Source organism: Ipomoea triloba, chromosome 11 (assembly GCF_003576645.1).
Source record: "Ipomoea triloba cultivar NCNSP0323 chromosome 11, ASM357664v1".
In the NCBI taxonomy this organism is placed as follows: Eukaryota; Viridiplantae; Streptophyta; class Magnoliopsida; order Solanales; family Convolvulaceae; genus Ipomoea; species Ipomoea triloba.
In genome coordinates, this window is record NC_044926.1 from 6,991,691 (window position 1) to 7,007,071 (window position 15,381).

At 34.2% G+C, this 15,381-nt stretch overlaps 2 long non-coding RNA genes across 3 annotated transcripts; one reads left to right on the forward strand and one right to left on the reverse strand.

Moving 5' to 3' along the window:
* Positions 1-834: 834 nt before the first annotated feature.
* Positions 835-4,734, forward strand: LOC115996305. Of its 2 annotated transcripts, XR_004093590.1 has the most exons (6): positions 835-926; positions 1,908-2,009; positions 3,371-3,623; positions 3,727-3,804; positions 3,924-4,134; positions 4,291-4,734. It is a non-coding gene; the product is annotated as an uncharacterized LOC115996305 (long non-coding RNA). The 2 variants fall into 2 exon arrangements; XR_004093589.1 differs by lacking the exon at positions 835-926 and having other exon boundaries at positions 1,584-2,009.
* Positions 4,735-6,824: 2,090 nt separating this feature from the next.
* Positions 6,825-9,850, reverse strand: LOC115997264. Its single transcript, XR_004093724.1, has 5 exons — positions 9,289-9,850; positions 8,445-8,617; positions 7,883-8,027; positions 7,649-7,772; positions 6,825-7,177 (listed from the first exon to the last, which is right to left on the reverse strand). It is a non-coding gene; the product is annotated as an uncharacterized LOC115997264 (long non-coding RNA).
* Positions 9,851-15,381: the final 5,531 nt, after the last annotated feature.

Here is a 15,381-nt window from a genome sequence, read left to right on the forward strand (position 1 = left end):
GATTCCGGCGATTTCAATCCGGCAGATACAGGGGTTTCTTGGACCATCTCGTCATTTAGCTCAAAGCCGACCCTTTCCTCCGGTTGGCGGCCCCGTTTGGATATTTTTGTGCTTCTCTCTAGCAAATCTTGATCCTCCGGCGACCGCGTGGTCGCCGCCGGCGTTGGCGAATCTGAGAGCGTTTCAGTCACAAATTCCATTTTATCTCTAGTCCATTATCATTTATTATCTTGGAGAATAATAGTCAATAAACCCAAAATACCACTAATTAATCTTTTGTAATTAAGTTAAATATTGGTCGTTTAATTTATTTTTATACTCCGTAATAATTAAAGTTAAATTATTTCACATTTTTCCATATTTATTTTTGTAATAATATAATTACTTAAGTCATATTAAATATTCATCTTTTTAAGATAATTGTAAATAAACAAGTCATATATTATTCAATTAATTGAGTAATACTTTTGCATTAATCTTATCTACTATACTAATAAGAGCCAAAGAGAGTTAGGCCTAAAATGGGTAGAAAAAATGGCGGTAATCAAATGGATGGTTCAGATGAATTATTTAATCAAATAGATAGTTATGATAATTCAGATTAATATTATTAATAGAGATTACCTAATTTACCCTTAGTTTTATGATTTTCCGTCAGTAATTCCGTCAAGTATCTCTTCCTCTGTTAACATCATTTTCCGTCAGTAATTCCGTCAAGTATCTCTTCCTCTGTTAACATCACCGTTAACCCTCATGTTCTCCGCCAAATCAATCTATCGCCGTCAATTATCCAGTAGTTAATCAACCGGATTTTCCCCCGCTTCTATTCCTCTAGCTTCGCCAAATCGATTGATTCCTCGTCGAGTCCTCCTGTGCGCCCAATCGCAGATTTTACCCTCCCTATCAGAAGTTGCCTCACCCATCTGGTAAGTTGTCGAATTATATTCTTTATTTGTTGGATTTATTTATACTTTGGTCTTTTAAATTCCATTGTTGGTTAAGGTTTGCACACTTGACCTGTGACTTTGCTGTGCATGTTTGCTGATTTAAAGTGAGTTAATCAGTACTGCATTTAAGGTTTTTTAGCAGTGGTACTTGACCCTGAAAGCATTGTTTGACTTGAGCAGGTCAGTAAATTTTGTACAAAACTATTTCTCGACCATGCTATAAGTAAAGCTGTATGAGCTCATCACTTACTGCAGATGGTGTTAGAACACCTAAATCCGTGAACAGAAGGGATAGATACTGCAAACTGCAACAAGAAATTAGGATTTTGTAATGCCATGAAATAGAAATTTGATTCTACTTTGTTGAGCATGTATAAACGTTTTAGAACAGAGTAGGTCACCCAGTTTGTAGCGCACATGGCTTATTGATTTCTTATCTGATTTCTGTTTGCAAAGTTTTAGCTTTAGTTAGAATAGAGTAGGTCACTGCTGGATTTAAAAGCACTGTAATTCCCTTGGTATTCCTGCTCAGTTAATGAAGTAGCAATCTACAGCCAGTCTTGAACAATGTTAATGCGGATTTCATCTACAGAATGAATCACATCATTTGGAGACAAGTATCTATACTATCAACTCTCTTTTCCTTTTCATTATTATGAAGGTTTGGTAATAAGCCTTGTCAATGGATTTCTGTCTGAGAGTCTGTAATTTTTGATACTTTTGGATTTATATTCTCTGTGAATGAAGTTAATCTCTTTCATGCAATTTCGAGCAATTCTGCATTAATTTGACTAATGAAAAGTTGCAGCAACATTTCAACCAGGTTTGTACCTCACATATATTGAACAAACTTGGGTAGTACTTCCATTGCACACAAGCTTTTTATAGCAATGTAAAAAATAAACTGATGAAAGCTGAAACAGTAATACAAATATTACCTTAGCTATTTTCCTTTTGCAGCATGTCTTCGAAATGGAACAAGAAGAGTATACCAAAGAGGAAATTGACTGGAGTTATATAGAGTTTGTTGATAACCAAGATATTCTTGATCTTATAGAAAAGGTCAGCATATAAATATAAATTTATAATGATCAGCTTAAGATAGATTTTATTGAAATACTATTTCTTAATCCTATAAAGAAGGGTGGAAGGTATTTAAATGGCTAATTCAAGTTAGATTTTATACTTTCAAAAAAAAGTACGAGTTAATATTATTTATTGTAACTCTGATTGTCTTTCTCCATGGCTAACCCTCTTCGCGCAACTTCTTGCTAAGGCCTTTGAGTGCCTTTCTGCTAAAGTGTGTGATGTAGTTTGTTGTTAACATGCTGTCTCTTTGTTCATGCAGCAAGATTGGCTTGTTCATTTAAAGTGTACTCTTCCCCTGCCTTTTTATTTTTGGAGTTGGAATATAATGTTTTTTTTTTAAATTTAAAAGAATAGTAAATTTTGCTGATAAGAGTCATTGACATTAGAATTTCCTAAACACAAAGCTTATATGATCTGTTTTATGTGGTTCTTTGATCTATGAATGTGAAATTTTGTTTATCAGTGATTTGTGTTGAAAGCTCTAATTTAAACAATAGGACTAGAAAAGAAAATAGCAAAGATCAATGTAATAGGTAGGCCACAGAGTAAGGTTATGTGTCTATCCCAGCTCCTCTCCTTTGTACTGAATAAAATATATTGTATGCTCCTGAATATCTTAAGAGCAAGTTGTCCTCATCATTGTCTATATTTACATGTGCCTTAACTAGGATAAAGAAAGGGTGGCTTTGGGAACATGACAAAATCTGGTCATTACATTAAACTTTAATCACTCAGAAATCACTGGATATCCAGTGGATAATAGTTAGAATTCTTCTGTTGATGGACTTTGGATTAGTATTCATTCTTCTTCAAGCACTTTATTGCACTGGTCCCTGACATGCAGGGATATAAGGCCTATACTGTGAGAATGTGTTTGCTCTTACATATCTGCTGGAAGGGGAAAGGGGTAAGACTCAGCATAAAAGAATCTACCTAGAAAATTGATTCTATGTAGATCTTAATTTAAAGTTTGGGAAAATATTGTTTCCCTTCAGTACTAAATGATGGGACATTTAAAATTACAAATTACCTAGAAAATTGATTCTGTGTAGCACTATTTGTTTATTCTCTGTTATCCATACTGTGTGGGCACTTTGTTTATTGGTTTCTTATTTGGTTTTTATACAGCATTGGCCCTGAGCTCACTAGGGCAGATCGCAAGAAGTTATATTCTAATTTTGGTTTATCTAAATATTCATTATATTTTCCTGCTAGACAGAAATTGGTAGTGTATATTATTCAGTATTTGCTAAGTGAGAAATAAATCTTTTTAGGCATAACAATCTCAAATTGTACTAAAATGGATGCCTTTTTGTTTTATTTTTATTTTTGAGCAATTGGTATATTATACATACAATCAGGTTCTTAGTAGGGAGAATGGATTGCACTTCCCATGGGATTCCACATTCTGGAAATCCTTTTGGAGGACAAAATTAAAAATACTAGAGAACATTATGCTTCAACCTCAGAAGTCAATTTAATTGACAACTCAGATAAAGAGAGTGCAAATCTATTTGGAGAAGAGATATACAAACCGGTCATGGAAACTATCAGTTTGGAAATGAAACAACAAGAGATTGATGGGAGGTAATTTCTACATATTACCTCCAAGTGAATTTCCTTAACTTAGTTGTGCATGCATTCTGTCAAGTATGAAGTTGTACAATTACGCTATCTTCTTGATTTGCAGATGTATACGGATCAGGAATCTGCAGGTGTACAGTACAAATAGGGGAAACTGTTCCGCTGTTAAGTCCTTCATGCACATGTGAGTAGCGATGTAGTGTATTAGTCTTTTATGTTCTTTTTTAGGTTGGACTGTGAATAAGCCCTGCAATGACTTCTAAAACGGGCTATTAAGTGCTCATGCAGAGTCTTGTTTGACAGTATGTAGGCCATCTACCTGAAATCTCTGTCCTCGAGGTACGAGGTATTTTCAACGCAACAGCCACAGGCTTGACCGTTCTTGCATCTGGTTGCCAGAGACCTACTGAACTGGATCTAAAGCATTGTACAAACATCAGCGATTCAGGATTTTGGGCCCTTACTTTAGCTGTGCCCCTCCTCAATTTGTTTTGAGTCTCATCCAAAAATTTAAGTAGGTATACATGTATGTGTATATATATGTGTGTGTATTAGTATTTGTTATTATTATTTCCATAATATGAAAGAGTCAAGAACAGAAACAGTAGGCATTATATTTTTCTTACATTTATTTATGCACTTATTGCAATGATAATTACCGTTTATGCAGATGACTGGGAAGGCAATAGTTGTTTATCCAAACAGTGTTAAGATATGGGACGGCATAGAATTATAAGTTGACATATATGCTGTCTTGATATGTGTTCTATTATTGGACGGTAGGCAGCATTCAAAATCTTTTGATGATGACAAATTTGAGTTATTTGCCCCTTTATGGCGAGAAGCAGGAGCTAATATGATGGGTGGGTGTTGTCGCACCACACCATCTACCATTGAACCTATTTCAAGAGTCCTTAAAGAAAGAATGATATATTCCTAATATGGAGATTGATTGATTGAAATGATTCAGAGTTAACATGTTTTTTTTTCTTAGCTTTGCCCTTACAAGATTCCACCTTTTGTTGAGACAGAAAGTTACGTTGTAACAACGGGTGTTGTATTACTTTAATTCATTAAAAGTAATAATAGTTATCTCCAATAGTCATGTATGCAATGTTGGCTTCCATACTAAGGTTGATGAAACTCAAGATATTAACTTGATTCTACTTATAGAAAAGGTTTATGAAATTCAAATTTACAGATACTTAACAATATCTTATGATTTTTCTCTTGTTTATTGATTCTTTCCCAAATTTTAGGTGTACTAATAAAAGTTTCTCAATTTTAGGTGTATTAATAAAAGGATGGTTATACGCTGTCCAATTTCATGTTAAATGTAGCATAAAAAAGTGTAGGGGGTGTGAAGATAGTACAAATTGTTTTGTAATGAAGTATATATCCCAACAGATTGTGCATATATAAATAAAGCATGGTTGCAAGACTCCGAACCATTGAATAAATTGATTCAATGATTGATTTGAATAAACCATGGAGGTGGGAATGGGTAAAAAAACACATAATGTAAATGACAATTACTTTTGCCTTCAAGCTACTAAGCCACGATACCCCCACTGAAGTCTCATGAAGAAATGAATCAAAATTAATAAATTAATAGATTTGAAGGTTCATAAATTCGTGAAAAATGATACAATCAATGCTTTACCGTTAAATGTAGCCATGCGCTTCCGACCATATTTGAAATAGGGGATTAAGTTCATGCTTGACTTCTAAACTCACCAAACTCACCACTATAATCTCATTGCATGATGCTTCCTTCTATGCTATCACCAGTAAGACAATTAAACATGACACACTATCAATACAAAAGAAGAGGATATGTACTGAAGATGAAGACAATGGCGACGTTACCCAGAAGAGAATTAAGAAGATGCAGAGAAATTTCAACCAAATGTAGTATTTATTTAGACTATTATTGTTAGATTAGCCTAAGTATTTAGACTAGCATTTTTACAAAGTTACAAACAATTATATTAGTGACAATTACATTCAATCTTGATTATATTATTTTGCATTTGTAAACATAGAATTACATATTTAAATAAACAAATTCAATATTTAATTTTCTATGCATGAACAAATCCAATATAATCTTGCATTGATATAGTTTAAAGTATTTATTCAAAAATAAACATTGGGCACTATCCCAATCGCGCAACGCGAGTGAAAAACTAGTAATCAAATAAATGTACATGTTCAATATTAGATTTTTAAAAATAATTTTATCTTTAATTTTATTATCTAAATAAATAATAAAAAATTTATCCGTGAATCGCACGGGTAATTGGACAATTATTTGCTCTAGAAAACATAATCAATCCAACCAATTTCATCAATTGCGCTATATAATATTCGATGTTATCTACACTTATAATAAGAGCCAATAATGTTAGACCCCTAACTGGAACAAAAAAATGTCGGTCTAATAGTCTGCTATAACATATTGTACTTTGTGTTCTTCTTATTGTGCAACCTCCAATTAAATTCCTAATATATCCTAATCTTTTATAATTTTACCAAATTTTTCCGTTAAATATAACGGAAGTTTAACATTAAATTCTTTAGGCAATTTGTTTCTTTATTGCAGTTTTCAAACAAATTGGCAATATTCTATAATACAATTCTGTATAGATTCCTAACTTAAAATTAGAATATTGAAGTCTTAATAAGATTCTATAATACAATTTTGTATAGATTTCTAACTAAACCATTATTCTACCCAAAACAACAGTATATAAATCCCACCCGTTCTCACTGGTATTCACCCAAAATTACACTACAAAAAAACGCGTAAATAGCGACGGACCAATTCCGTCGTTAAATAGCAAAAATCCGTCGCTAAACTGTTTAGCGACGGAATTTGTCCGTCGCTAAAAATCGCGTCGCTAGAATTTAGCGACGTAATTTGTTTTCCATCGCTAACTTTTGCAACGGAAATATCCATTGCTAAATGAAAATAATCCGTCGCTATTTTCCGCTCGGCAACGATTTAATGACGAAATTTGCAAGGAAATAACGACGAAAAATTCCGTCGCTAAAATCTGTTGTATCCGTCGCTAAATTTAACTACAGATTTTCAGTCCGTCGCTAAATTTAAAATTTTTTTAAAATAAAATAAAATAAAAGCTACCCACTAATTAATATCACATACATGCTTTAAATCTATAATATAGTACCTGAATAATATAAAGATTCCAACGAATCCCACTTTTATTCCTTTATCCTGGAGTTCTATTCTTTTGTGTTACTTACATTAACAGAAAAATAATAATAATAATAATAATAATTCCACATTCAGTTCTGGAAATCTGGAACAGTTTCAGCCAAAACAAAAATAGAAGATAGTATCTACAATAAGCTCCAAATACATGCTTGCAGCAAATCTGGAACAGTGTCAGCCAAAACAAAAATAAAAGATAGTATCTACAATAAGCTCTAAATACATGCTTGTAGCCCCTTCTGCCAGTGTAATCACCAAATCCTCTAATATGGCCACCCCATGCTCAGTGAAAAAACCATGATCATAATAGGCACCACTCCTGTTGAAGAATATTTTTAAGACAGTCAGGAAAATAGTCAAACTACATGTTCCTCCCATAAAGAAGACAGGTGGCCAGCAGAATTAGGCCAATGATTTAGCTTCCAGAATTTATGAGAGTCACATAATTGTTACTTTTCACTAAGTTGCTTACAAAGTGGTAGTATTTTAAATTTTCTATGCACACCAAATTCATTTGAAAAAGAACTAATGTTCTCCAAGCCTTTTTATATGCCATGAAAAGATCTAACATTCCTCCTTTCTTTCTTCTTCTTATTCTTCTTTTTATTTTTATTTTTTTCCATTCCATCTGATTCAGAAATTGAGTGAATGACCATTTTGCCAACTTTCTATATTTCCAAACAATTCGCAAGTCAATAAAGAGCAACTAAAATTTGCAGGCATCATCAACAAACACTTAAATAGAGAATAGATAAGCAAGAATAGCAATAATATTAATCATAACAAGAACCTGATGAGTCCAAATTTAAGAACAGATACCACTCTGCATAAAGGTCCTCCTTGCCCAACTTTCTGATATTCTGTAAAATACCTCCATCATCATCCAATGTATCAACCATTGAACAAACACACATCTGATAATAAGAGGGGAAAACATCTAAGAGTAATTGTATAATAGGCTTTATATTTGTTTACAATATAAGCTAAAAATTATATGATAATAAAGGATAGTTTTCTAAAATACTTTGTCAATGTTGCTCTTTCCTAATGATAGCTCCTCCTCCAGCCAAGTCACACATAATTGCTTGCTGGATTTTTGAATGATTTCAGTAAAAAGTGCCAACTTGTCCATGCTTTTCAGTTGCCAATTTTTGAGAAAGACTATCAACCTGTAGCAAGCAGTTATATCAAACTGCATTAGTTGAAAAGAAGATGAATGCAATCAACAAAGAAGGCAACCCATTTTTAAGGATGGTTGTGTTTCTATTTTCCTCTATTCAATATGCTTGACAAAAAAAATTTAAAAAAAATTATCATATTTTTTACATCCATGTGCTCTCTTATAGTTATATTGCAGATGGAATTTTTTAAATATAATTAGATGAACTCTGAGAAGTGGCTACTAATTATTTAGTCGGCATGCACAATTTTTTAAACTAATCATGATTAACGCAGAGAATGCAGAAAAGAAACTCTCATTCTCATGGCTCATCTGGCTTCTTAGCTGTAATGCTTCTAAAATTAAAGAGGAGGGAAATAATGGTCAATACATAAATTTACAAGGCAATGATAGAGACAATGCCTACCTCTTTCTTGAGCAACTGATGCATTGTTAGTTGATGGAAAGATAAGTAAAAGAAAACCATCTGTAGGCTCAATGACATATTGATCAGAAAACTCCCACAGTCTCATCCTTGTATATAATTTCTGTGCAGGATCAGCCTTCTCCATCATTATTGGAACTCAATCACCACTAGAACTAAAAAAAATAGAATTTGATAAATAAGCCACCCCTTTACTTCCTCATTTGATAAATAAGCTTTAATTTGATAGTAAAACTGTATGTTCTATATAGATAGCAGATATATATGTATGTCTACCAGTCTATGTGTCAAACTGTCAATCTATGAAGACAGAAGTTCACAGCTCAATTTTTCAATTCACTCTCTTCTCATGCTTTTGACTCACCTAGGCCGGTGCATCTAAAAGCAACCGGAAGGATTAAGTTTCGAGGAAAGGTTGTTAACAGTTTGAGTTTTATAGATGAGCAAGTCTTGCATTCCGATATGGAGTCAGAAAATGCTGTAATTAAGGGTCTCAAGCTCAATCAGTTATATTTTATTTCTTAGACATTTTCTTCATTGATTGATGTACACAGTTAGATTACATTTATAGATGTTAGTTCATTACTAATCTAGGTGGATTCTTTGTCAAAGCTAGAAAGATTCATTACATTTGCACCAGTAGTTTTACCTTCATACATTCAAATGACTACTGAACATGTGATGTCTCTGGAAGAAAATAAATTCATTTTGCAAAATTGAGGTCCACATAGGCTAAATCCCACAGGAGTGAAATAATTCAAAATGCTTGATGAAAATACCTAGAATTAATTCAAAAAACATTAGAATTAATCTAATGGTTAATTACCTGGATGCAGCCGTCGAATTGATGAAAAAAAAAAGTAGTGAGCGGTGTAATCCAAAATCCAAATAATCCAAAAAAGCTGCCGGCGGTGCAATCCAAATCGAAGAAATAATTAATCCAAATCGGCTGAATCCAAATCCAAATCCAAGTCAGCGACGCGGTGGAGAGGAGAGTGGGCGGTGCGGACAGGGGCGGTGCACAAGTCAGCGACGGTGAGGAGAGTGGGCAGTGGGCAGCAGCTTCTTTCCGGCGAACGGTGGTGGGCAGTCGGAGGTTTGTGACTCTCTAGGCAGTGGGAGGAGGTTTGCGACTCTGTGGGCGTTAGGGCAGTCGGAGCTTTAGGGGTCGTTTAGCAACTTGGAAAAATGGAGAATTTTCCAAAAAAATGGAGAATTGGAGGAGTGGAAAAAGAAAAATTGGAGGAGTTGTTTACTAAATTCATTCTTCTAATTTCATTCTCCACTTCATTCTTCCAATTCGTATACAAATTTGAAGAGATGGTAAACAACTCTCTCCAAATGGAGAGATGGAAAGGGGTGGGTGAACAGTGCTCTCTTCAGTGAGGTCTGGGCTTTGAATCCTGCTGGGCGCAATGCGTGTGTATGCTTGTATTTCTTTTGTTCTTTCCCCACCCCCTGCGCAAGTGAACATTATTATTATTACTAGTATTTTCGCCCGTGCGTTGCACGGAATGGATTTGTTATAATATTTAAAGAATATTTGGATCAATATACAATTATATATATTATAACATCGAATATTATATAGCGCAATTGATGAAATTGATTGGATCGATTATGTTTTCTGATGTTTTCCTTTGAATTAGAACAAATAATTGTCCAATTACCCGGGCGTGGATAAATTTTTTTTATTATATATTGAGATAATAAAAATAAAGATGAAATTATAAAAAATTCTAATATTGAACGTGTACATTTATTTGATTATAAGATTAGTACAAAAATATTACTCAATTAATTGAATAATATATGACTTGTTTGTCTAAAATTATCTTAAAATGATCTATAAGTAATATGACTTATATAATTATATTATGACTTATATAATTATATTATTACTAAAATAAATATGAGAAAATGAGAAATAAATTAATTGTAATTATTATAAAAAAAAATTCAACGACCAATGCTTAACTTAATTATCATAATAATTATTAGGCAATTATTATTAGTCAATTACACTAATATATGTGTAATTATACTTTTATATTTGAGTATATTCATTTTCCTCATATTGCATTTAGTTTTATCTTCCTCCTCCATATTTGAATGAATTAATTTTGATTATTATAAAAATCTAACAACCCATGTTCAATTAATTTTTTTAAAGTTTAAATAACTTAGAGTTTTCAAAAGGAAAGTATAATTTGTTGGTCCCAAGGGGATGGGGTACAAGTCTAGAGGGGGGGTGAATAGACTTGTATAAGATTTTGTAAATCTTTTTCGACTTCTCGTGTGTATTGGACTTAGGATGTTTAGGTCCGATACCTCACAAGATGAAGACAAAGTTTTATGCGCAGCGGAAAAGTTATCCCCTTTTAATTAGCACGAGTTTGAGTTAGTTCGAGAGGTGTGGTTATATGCAGTGCAGTTCGAGAGTTAGATAGCGAGAGATAAAAGCAGAAAGTAAATGCAAGAGAGATTTTTAAGTGGTTCGGCCAACCCGCCTACGTCCACTTTTCTTCTAGAACCTCCCTGGAAGGATTGCACTAAAAACTTCCCTTTTCAGTACAATATCTAGCGCTTGAGCTTTGATCACGAAGCCCGCCTCAAGCCTCAGGTTTTTCGCCTCGCTTCTTGTTACTCCACCTATCGAGCACTTGAGCTTTGATCACCAAGCCCGCCTCAAGCCTCAGGATCTTCACAAGACAGCTCCCAGGTTACTCCGCCTCTCCTCAGGTTTTTCTCCCCGCTTCCAGTTACTCCACCTCTCGAGCACTTGTGCTTTGATCACCAAGTCCGCCTCAAGCCTCAGGATCTTCACTAGACAGCTGCCAGGTTACTCCGCCTCTTCTTGCTTAATCCAAAGCAAGGACCTTTGGTTGTCACAGTTAAGTGTAACAAACTCCAATCTGACCAAAAGCTATCGTTGAATCAACTTCGATGTAGATCAGCTTCGGTCACCTTCTAGATGTGTAGCAGTTTAAGCCTTGTAACTCTCTCAAACACTAAGATGTGTTTTCTCGCTGTTTTTAATATCAGGATGATATTCCAGATTGAGCACTCGCACTTGAACGTTTGAATCAGACACCTCTTTTTGAAAATCTCTTCACACACACCTACTTTATTTTGTGTCTTTACGTCCTTATATATGAGAGTTGAAGAATAATTCCGTTGGAGGGAAAATTATTCCGTTTGAAATTTGTCTCCCATGCCGATCATGGGAATTGTATATTTTCAGCTTATTCCATGGAGTGGTGGTCTTGTAACTTGAGCCTTTTGTCTTGTAGTGAATATTCCTTAATCCACCTTCTTGAGTCCATGCTCCACTTTCTACTTTTGGCAAAAGTTACTCTTTTTATATTCCCATTGATTCTCGTTTTAGGGAATAAGACCGACTTTGAATTGGTGCACCTTCTATCCGTTTGTTGTGGAATTCTGATGTGGCATCCACTTCTGGCACCTCCTTAATATTTTATCTCCATGATATTCTTCTTCTCCAAACTTTATCCATGCTTCCTGACCGTCGTTCAGCCTTTTGGAGAAGTGTCAGTTTATCGAGACTAAGGTTGATGTCTTGATTGTTTGATGTCTCGACCCCATGTATAGAGAGATCTATCTCTCGAACTCTGCTTATGTCTCGAACTGGATTGTTGTATCGAGAGATACTATCTCTCGAACTCTGCTTATGTCTCGAGACTTAGTTGATGTCTCGCAGACCCTTATTCCTCCAGTGTTGTCCCGTGCCTTCTTCTGATCTATCTATAAGATTACAACACGAGACTTCTAAGATGTTCACACAAGTTTCACCTTAAGCTTAAATATTTTCCGAGTTGAGCTCAAGTTACCCGGTTCTATTTTCGCTCTTAGTTTACTTGTCGAACTTACATATAATTCCTATCTTTCGAGACTTAGGGGATTCTGAAATACATTTTGGTATCATCAAAACCTATTACATTTATGTTCCTAACATAATTAACTATTAAAGTTTTTAAATAATTTTCAGTCAATTAGTAATATCCTTTTCTTTTCCCGATAAATGATTTTACTTTTATTAATAGTGTTGATACGTGAGTATACATATTATCAATTTATAGATATTAGTTAATTTCTATTTTACATTTTCTTAACAAATAAGCTTTATTAATTATTTGACCAATAAAATATTTCATTAATTGACTACAAAAGTTTAGGCGGGGAATGAAATAGGAGGATTTTACTTTTATATATAGTATAGAATATAGATTACTTTTTTTTTTTTTTATATATTTTAAATCAATTAGTAATATCATTTTTCTTGGAATAATGGTCAAATAAACCACTGAACTACACACAAAACTGCAATTAGGCCATCGAACTAAAAAAGAATGCAATTGGATTCCTGAACTATATAAACTCATGCAATTAAGTACAAATTGACATGTTTTCAAAAAAAAAAAATCCAAATTGACCTGTTTACCTACAATTGTGATGACATGGTGGTTACTAATTTTAAAATAAACTTTTTAAATAATTTTAATTAAAATAATTAAACAATAATAATAATAATAAAATTTTAAAAAAAAAAACAGACGTCTCCGACAGTTCTTCTATTTTTAAATTTTTTTTTTAATTATTAGTACCGATTGTTATGTGTAAATTAATATCAGGCAACCTTATCTAGGAAAAATGAAAAGAATTACGTAGTAATATTTACCTAATTTTCGTTCCATTTTTAATTGATGATGTAGAATATTATTATTGAAATATTTCCGTTTCATTTTTAATTTCCGTTCCTTTTTTAATTTATCTTTAATATTGTTTATAATATGCCTTTATTATTTATGATGTAGAATGTTTTCCTTTTTTAATTAAATTGCAATGATATGACCATTTCCTTTTTCATTTTAGTTAATTATGGATATTTTTTTATTTACAGTCAATTATTAATATTCATTTCCTTTTATATATTCAATCAATTAGTAACATCAGATTCATTTTTAGTAGATTTTTATTTTGATTTTCAGTCAATTAGTCAATCAGAAACTACAGGCATCTAGATGTTACAGACGAATACTTAAGCCTGGTAGATTCAAAAGACCCCATCAAGACACGAGAAGCCATTAACAAGAAGAGGAAAGCCAACAAGAAGTAAGCTCTCGTGGTCCAAACTCCATCTTATTCCAGTTGATTACTGTTTATGTTGTTCTTGGTCTTATATGTTTTTGTTTAAACTTTTCTACTAAGCTCAGTTATGTAAACATTCCCTTAATCTCAATATATATATATATCCTTTGCTGGGGGTGTTGCATGAGTTTGCTTATTCATGCTTTAGTAGATTAGTTGTTAAACTTACCATATGCGCTGAAAATAAAATCAATGATTATTCTCTCTTCAAATCAGCCATATAAGTAAGTATAAGTGTTGGCATCATCAAAAAGGGAGAAATTGTTAGGAACATCATGTAATAGGTTTTGATGATACCAACTGTTAAATAGAAATCCCCAAGTCTCGATACATAGGCAAAACGTTGTAAGTTCGACAAGTAAACCAAGAGCGAAAATACAACCGGGTAACTTTGAGCTCAACTCGGAAAATATTTAAGCTTAAGGTAAACTTGTTTGAACATCTTAGAAGTTTCGTGTTGTAAGCTTATAGATAGATCAGAAGAAGGCACGAGACAACACTGGAGGAACAAGGGTCTGCGAGACATCAACTAAGTCTCGAGACATAAGCCGAGTTCGAGAGATAGGATCTCTCGATACAACTATCCAGTTCGAGACATAAGCAGAGTTCGAGAGATAGACCTCTCGATACATGGGATCGAAACATCAAGTGGTCGAGACATCAACTTTGGTCTCGATGAACCGGTACTTCTCCAAAAGGCTGAATGGCAGTCAACATGTGTGGATAAAGTATTTTAAAGTTTGGAGAAGAAGAANCAAGACAAAGAGGTTCAAGTTACAAGATCACCACTCCATGAAATATGCTGAAAATGTGCAAAACCCATGATCGGCATGGGAGACAAATTTTAAACGGAATAATTTTCCCTCCAACGGAATTATTCCTCAACTCTCATATATAAGGACGTGAAGACACAGTGAAGAAAAAAGGTTCGGAGGTTCAAGAGTTCAAAATTCTAAAGAGGTGTCTGTTTCAAACGTTCAAAAGTGCAAGTGCTCAATTTGGAATATCATCCTGATATTCAAAACAGTGAGAAAAACACATCTTAGTGTTTGAGAGAGTTACAAAGCTTAAACTGCTACACATCTAGAAGGTGACCAAAGCTGCTCTACATCGAAGTTGATTCAACGATAGCTTGTGGTCAGATTGGAGTTTGTTACATCAAACTGTGACAACCAAAGGTCCTTGCTTTGGATTAAGCAAGAGAGGCGGAGTAACCTGGCAGCTGTCTAGTGAAGATCCTGAGGCTTGAGGCGGGCTTGGTGATCAAAGCTCAAGTGCTCGAGAGGTGGAGTAACTGGAAGCGGGGAGAAAAACCTTAGGAGAGGCGGAGTAACCTGGGAGCTGTCTTGTGAAGATCCTGAGGCTTGAGGCGGGCTTGGTGATCAAAGCTCAAGTGCTCGAGAGGTGGAGGAACTGGAAGCGGGGAGAAAAACCTTAGGAGAGGCGGAGGAACCTGGGAGCTGTCTTGTGAAGATCCTGAGGCTTGAGGCGGGCTTGGTGATCAAAGCTCAAGCGCTCGATATTGTACTAGAAAGGGAAGTTTTTAGTGCAATCCTTGCAAGGAGTTTCTGGAAGAAGAGTGGACGTAGGCGGGTTGGCCGAACCACTTAAAAATCTCTCTCGCATTTACTTTCTGTTTTTATCTCTCGCTAACCTCTCGATTGCACTACATATAATCACACCTCTCGAACTAACCCAAACTCGTGCTAAATAAAAGGGGATAACTTTTCCGCTGCGCATAAAACTTTGT